Raw genomic sequence first — 6,905 nt, forward strand, 5'->3', positions numbered from 1 at the left:
CACACTTCGGTCTGTGCTAATGCCCTCACCAGGTCCTTACAGCAATAGCCCACACATGCAGCGGCATTTCTTGCCCTAACATCCAGCACTCTCGGATATATTGTCTAAAAGCTCACACTTGTGTCTAACTGAGCAATTCCCCTAACGTCCTCATCCCCAGCTCCTTCCTATCGCCCACGCACCAGGATTACTATCGGCATAGCAGTGTAGGTGCGGCGGAGCTTCTGAGTGCCCTCTGGTCCAAAGTCTGGCACCGTCCTCCAACTGCTGAGAAAAGCGGCCGGAAAGGGGTAACGTTCTCAACCTCCACAGCCGCTGGCTAGGAAAAGCTGCGCTTGAGCGTGCCAGGGCCTGCGCTCAACAGGGTTTTTCTGTTTGGAGGCACTAGGACTACTTTTAGTTTCTGTATCTAATTGATTTCCAAGGAAGTTTTAAATGTCAGTGGAAAGCTACTGATTTGGGGGAAAACCAACTAAACCACAACAGAGAAAACAGGAGCACATTAGTTCCCTGATCTATAGTTAGCTGAACTGCAGAGTCAACTCCTCTGCAACTGTTCATTAACATTAAAGTGGCTGGAAGCGTTTGCCAGCATCTTCCAGCGTGATAATGCCCAATTTCACCCCTGCAAAACCCATGCAAGAATTTTTGGCATGTTGATACCCTCTGAATGACTCAGCCTCCCAACGGAAAAGGAAGGAGATCAAGGAATTTTAGGAAGGAAGGGCACTGGAACCATACACAGAGCTAAGAACAGTCGACTGCATAACTGCTGTGGAAAGAGCAGGAAATATGGGAGCTTGGGTAGAGAAGGAAAGTAGGAATACACCAAACAGGAAAGAAAATACAAGCACTGACATGCATGGAAGGGAAAAGGGGAGAAAAGGATGTGGAGGGACACTGAAATGAGGAGAAGAGAAAGTGGGGAGTATCAGAGAAAAGGGAAACTATTTATGTGCTGGTACACAGCAGTCAGGAGCATGAGGGAATCTGGTACTCGAAGGAGAGGAGAGAGCACGAGGATGACCCAGAGTGGGGCATGGAGCCAGCAGCGCCCCAAGGAAGAAGAAACCAATGAGCCCAACTCATCCGGTTTCAAGAAACTATATGTTCTAAAATGAATTTTAAAAGATATTAGGGGCTTGAATATTCCTTTTTACAAATTACAAAATCAAGGGCTTGCACGCGTATCTAGCAGATCTGTATTCTCACCTGCCGGTGGCAAAACACAAAATAAGGCTGCTGTAGGAGCACGCCAAAAGCAATTGTTTGGAATGACACTACCCTCTGGTGGCCACAAAGTACAGTTATACGTACTCCAGGAAGGTAAAATACTTGGAGCTGGTCGTACAGGTAACTATGGCCTCTTTGACCCCTTATTCATGTCATTTGCACCATCTGTTCTTCAAATATAAAAAAAGTAATCAATTCCAATCCGCACATCAGTAATCCACCTTGAGACCATGCTATTAAGTGACATATCCACACTATTAGCGTGTGTTTTGACGTGACACATTCAGGACTGGCCATAAGCACACGTAACTGAGGCGCAGAAACAAGCTGGCAATAATTTTTACGTTCTCTGTCAATCTGCTTAGCTGTGTAAGTAAAGGAAGTAACGTCATACTAAATTCCCAAATTATTCCCAAATAAATCGTAAAGCTATTATCAGCAATTTTCTGTTTTATCTCTTTGGAAAATGAGCTCTTCAGAACTCACATTTACTTTCAGCGTGAGCAAGAGAGCTCCTAGACCAACACTCCAGTCTCTTGATATCACTTTAATACAAGTATTTAATAAAAATGACAGTAACACTTCTGCAAAAGAAAAATGGAAGATAATTTTTCAAAGTTAGTGGTGACCACATCCATAATTGTGTACATTGTCACCAATTAATTCAAAACAGAGTGCATAGAGCTGTGGTCAGATGAAAACAAAAAGTGGAGCCTATAAACATATTAAAAGCCAGCTGTCTTCTTTTGATGCTTGCTTCTAACAGGACATTCTTCTAACAGGACATGGAGAGACTACGTCAGTGGACAAGGGAAGAGCTATGGATGTGATCTACCTGGACTTCTGTACGGCCTCTAACACAGTCCCTCACAACTTCCTTCTGTCTAAATTGGAGAGATACGGATTTGATGGGTGGACTGCTCGGCGAATGAGGAACTGGTTGGATGCTCACAGCCAGAGGGTAGTGGTCAACGGCTCGATGTCCAGATGGAGACTGGTGACAAGTGGTGTCCCTCAGGGGTCCATACTGGGACCAGTGCTATTTAATATCTCCATCAATGACACAGACAGCAGGATCAAGCGCACCCTCCGCAAGTCTGCAGATGACATCACACTGAGCGGTGTGGTTGACACACCAGGACGGGATGCCATCCAGAGGGACCTGCACAAGCTGGAGAGGTGGGCCTGTGAGAACCTCATGAGGTTCAACAAGGTCAAGTGCAAAGGTCCTGCACCTGGGTCGGGGCAACCCTCAGTACCAGCACAGGCTGGGGGATGAGGGGATGGAGAGCAGCCCTGCCCAGAAGGACTTGGGGGTGCTGGGGGGTGAAAAGCTGGCCATGACCCAGCAGTGTGCGCTGGCAGCCCAGCAGGCCAACCGTGCCCTGGGCTGCATCCCCAGCAGCGTGGGCACAGGGCGAGGGAGGGGATTCTGCCCCTCTGCCCCGCTCTGCTGAGACCCCCCCGGGAGTCCTGCGTCCAGCTCTGGAGCCCTCAGCACAGGACAGAGCTGGAGCTGTGGGAGCGGGGCCAGAGGAGGCCCCAGCAATGATGCGAGGGCTGGAACCCCTCTGCTGAGAGGAAAGGCTGGGAGAGCTGGGGCTGGTCAGCCTGGGGAAGAGAAGGCTGCGGGGAGACCTTAGAGCAGCTGCCAGTGCCTGGAGGGGCCGATAGGAAAGACGGGGACAGAGGCTTTTTAGTAGGGCCTGTTGCGATAGGACAAGGGGTAGTGGTTTTAAACTAAAAGAGGGGAGATTTAGACTGGATATCAGCAGAAATTTTTTACTCTGAGGGTGGTGAGACACTGTCACAGGTTGCCCAGAGAGGTGGTCGATGCCTTATTCCTGGGAACGTTCCCGGTCGGGTTGGACGGGGCTTTGAGCAATCTGGTCCCGTTGAAGATGTCCCTGCTCGTAACAGGGAGGTTTGGCTAGATGGCCTTTAAAGGTCCCTTCCAACTTAAACTATTCTATGATTCCTTAATTTCATCCAATATCTTAAATACATAAAGGATATAACTGCTTTTTTTCTTCTGTATTACTGTTTCAGAACACCATTGCCAACAAAAGCAATTGCTTCGATTCCAGGTGTTTATGAAGGTATTTCGGGACTTTACGTAATGACTTACCACAGTCATTATGTCTCCTGCCTTGCCTCACTCACATTTCTTGACACCTAATCTTGTGCAAACAACAAAAGCCAAATATTAACCACTCTGCCATTTTTTCCTTTCCTCCCTTTATATTTTCACTGTTGAATTGCTGGAGTTTTTTCCCCCCTCCTGTTTAAAACATCCCTATTTCTCATAGCCAAATGATCCTCTCGGAAGCCAAGCCTCCCAAATACTCTTTTATCCCCAAACTTCTTAAGACCAGATGTCTCGATGGTCCTACATTTCTGGACATGAGGAAGAGCTTATGATGTCACTCCCTCCTAGAGAAACGATGCCGTGTTTTGCAACTTCAATCTTTATGGTGGGCTGACCTTCAACTAAAATTAAGGGCTTGCTTTTGTTTCTGGTAAGAAATATATCTGTGTATTGCCTCCTTGCAAGAAATGCACCACGCAGACCTTGATATGGCAAAAGTCACTCCTGCGAGGCTTGATAAAGCATCATCGTTGATGCCACCTTGTGGCAAAAATACTGGAACCTAGAAATGCTCAGCATTTGTCCCTCCTTGCAGGCGCATTTAACTGCAGCACAGTGATAACCGCTGCCAGCAGTGCTTCAGTTTTACACTCCATAAAACCAGAATTTTGGCACTCCTAAAAATGCGGCACCAGTCAGTGACTCAGAGGATGAAAAGCAGGAAAAAGCACCACAAAACGCATTTGTTCTTTCCACAGGGTGAAAACTAAAGCGGTACAGAGAATCACAGAATGGTTTGGGTTGGAAGGGACCTTTAAAGATCATCTGGTCGACCACAGGTTGACCATGAGCCAGCAGTGTGCCCTGGCTGCCAAGAAGGCCAATGGCATCCTGGGATGCATCAAGAGGAGTGTGGCCAGCAGGTCGAGGGAGGTTCTCCTGCCCCTCTACTCTGCCCTGGTGAGGCCCCATCTGCAGTGCTGTGTCCAGTTCTGAGCTCCTCAGTTCGAGAAAGATGAGGAGCTACTGGAGAGAGTCCAGCGGAGGGCTACGAGGATGGTGAGGGGCCTGGAGCATCTGTCCTACGAGGAAAGGCTGAGGGAGCTGGGCTTGTTGAGCCTGAAGAAGAGAAGGCTGAGAGGGGACCTTAGAAATGCCTATAAATATCTGCAGGGTGGGTGTCAGGAGGATGGGGCCAAGGTCTTTTCAGTGGTGCCCAGTGACAGGACAAGGGGCAACGGGTACAAACTGAAGCAGAGGAAGTTCCAGCTGAACATGAGGAAGAACTTCTTCCCTCTGAGGGTGACGGAGCCCTGGAACAGGCTGCCCAGGGAAGTTGTGGAGTCTCCTCCTCTGGAGATATTCAAGACCCGCCTGGACACAGTCCTGTGCAGCCTGCTCTGGGTGACCCTGCTTTGGCAGGGGGGTTGGACTAGATGACCCAGAGAGGTCCCTTCCAACCCCAAACATTCTCTGATTCTGGGATTCTGTGGTCCAATCGCCCTCCATGGGCAGGGACATCTTCCACTGGATCAGGTTGCTCAGGGCCCTGCCCAGCCTGGCCTGGAACGTTCCCAGGGATGGGGCATTGACCACCTCTCCAAGCAAAGGACATCAAAGGACACATGGCAGAACCACTCCTGACCTCAGAGCCCATGTGTTTATTTCTCTCTCCCCACCAGAAAAACAAGGGTGGGGAGAGGTACAACCTGTTCCGAACACGTAACTGCAAAACCGCACTGCAGGTAGAACTCAGCCACAGCCTGCTAGGACAGGAAGCATTTACGCAATTACCTCACGCTGGACTCACCCTTCTCACTTACTAGGCTCAAAAAATCATCCTAAAAGGAGGCCATGCCTATTTTTCAGGGCCGTCCCGAGACCATTTAGGGCCTGCTATGAAAGCCAACCTTACCACCTTCTGCAGCATGAGGACGCTGCCTATTTTTAGTGCTTCTTCCACTGGAGAAACCCAAGAACAACCGCCCAACCTTTCTTGAACACCCTTTCTCCCAGCCAGCGAGCGGAAAAGACTGAATTAACTCCCCCACCTGCCTCCTGCCCAGCGAGGATCCCAATCACAGAATCCCTTAGTGGCAGGGGTTGGAAGACACCTCTGTGGGTCATCTAGTCCAACCCCCCTGCCAAAGCAGGGTCACCCAGAGCAGGCTGCACAGGATCACGTCCTGCCAGGGTTTGAGTATCTCCCAAGAAGACGACTCCACAGCCTCCCTGGGCAGCCTGGGCCAGGGCTCTGCCACCCTCAGAGTGAAAAATGTCTTCCTCATGTTCAGCTGGAACTTCCTCTGCTTCAGTTTGTGCCCGTTGCCCCTTGTCCTGTCGCTGGGCACCACTGAAAAGAGTCTGGCCCCCTCCTCCTGACACCCACCCTTCAGATATTTAGAGGCATTTCTAAGGTCCCCTCGCAGCCTTCTCTTCTTCAGGCTAAACAAGCCCAGCTCCCTCAGCCTTTCCTCGTAGAAGAGATGCTCCAGTCCCCTCACCATCCTCGTAGCCCTCCGCTGGACTCTCTCCAGTAGCTCCTCATCTTTCTTGAACTGAGGAGCCCAGAACTGGACACAGCACTGCAGATGGGGCCTCACTAGGGCAGTGCAGAGGGGAAGCAGAACCTCCCTCGACCTGCTGGCCACACTCCTCTTGATGCATCCCAGGATGCCATTGGCCTTCTTGGCAGCCAGGGCACACTGCTGGCTCATGGTCAACCTGTGGTCCACCAGGACACCCAGGTCCATTTCCACAGAGCTGCAAGAGCTGTTCCCTTCCCAAGAACGAGAGAAAACATCCAAAAGCCTTCCGGCAGGCTGAGGCCAGCGGCAGCTGCAGGTACCCCCTCGGTTTCCCCTCACGGTGCCGCGGCTGGCGGGACGCGGCGGCTCCCGCCCTCCCCTCGCCGCCCCTCACCTCAGCGCCGACGGCCGCCGCGCGCGTGCGGGAGGGCACCGGCACCCTCCCCCCTCCCCTTCCCGCCGTGCGCATGCGCGGTGGCGCCGCCCGCTGGTGCGCTGCTGGCGGCCGCGCTGAGGGGGAGGAGGGGGAGGAGGAGGAGGAGGAGGAGAAGTGGGAGGAGGCGGCCCGGCCACCTCGCCCCGCCGCGGGGCCGGAGCTTGTCCTTTATCTGCTTTCGGCTGCCTGCGGAGAGGCCGCGCTACCAAGCCGAGAGAGAAATCGGCTCGGCTCCCGTTCACCCCGCGGGCGGGAGCGCCGGCCCTCCTCCCCTCCCCTTCTCTCCCCTCGCAGGCTGAGGGGAGAGGGGAGCTCCGTCCGCCCCCTGCCTCCGCGGAGGGGCTGAGGGAGAGCGGAGCCCCCTTCTTCCCCCCGCTCCGTGCCTCGCAGGGAGAGACCTTCCTTCTCCTAACCCCTTCCCTGGCCAGAGGAGGAGGGGAGAGGGATCCCCCTGCCCCCCCCCAGCCCTGCCCTTTGCTCGGGGTGAGTCGACGTCTCGCAGGCTGCCGGCCTGGTTCCTACCTCCAAGGGCGGTCGTTTTCCCTCCCTCTCCCGCTTGCTTTCTCCCCCGTAGGTGGTGGGGCTGGGCGAGGGCGAGCTCCTCCGTCGAGTCCTCCGG

The 6,905-nt window shown here is 52.8% G+C and overlaps 1 protein-coding gene across 1 annotated transcript in view; it reads right to left on the reverse strand.

Annotated features, from left to right (window-relative positions):
* PAK1 (p21 (RAC1) activated kinase 1) overlaps positions 1–6,896 on the reverse strand; it is a 124,328-nt gene extending 117,432 nt beyond the window's left edge. The window contains exon 1 of the mRNA XM_075415924.1: positions 6,809–6,896. The gene's annotated coding sequence lies outside the window, so the exon portion shown is untranslated. The remainder of the gene's footprint in view (positions 1–6,808) is intronic.
* Positions 6,897–6,905: the final 9 nt, after the last annotated feature.

This window comes from Opisthocomus hoazin, chromosome 1 (assembly GCF_030867145.1).
Source record: "Opisthocomus hoazin isolate bOpiHoa1 chromosome 1, bOpiHoa1.hap1, whole genome shotgun sequence".
Taxonomy (NCBI): Eukaryota; Metazoa; Chordata; class Aves; order Opisthocomiformes; family Opisthocomidae; genus Opisthocomus; species Opisthocomus hoazin.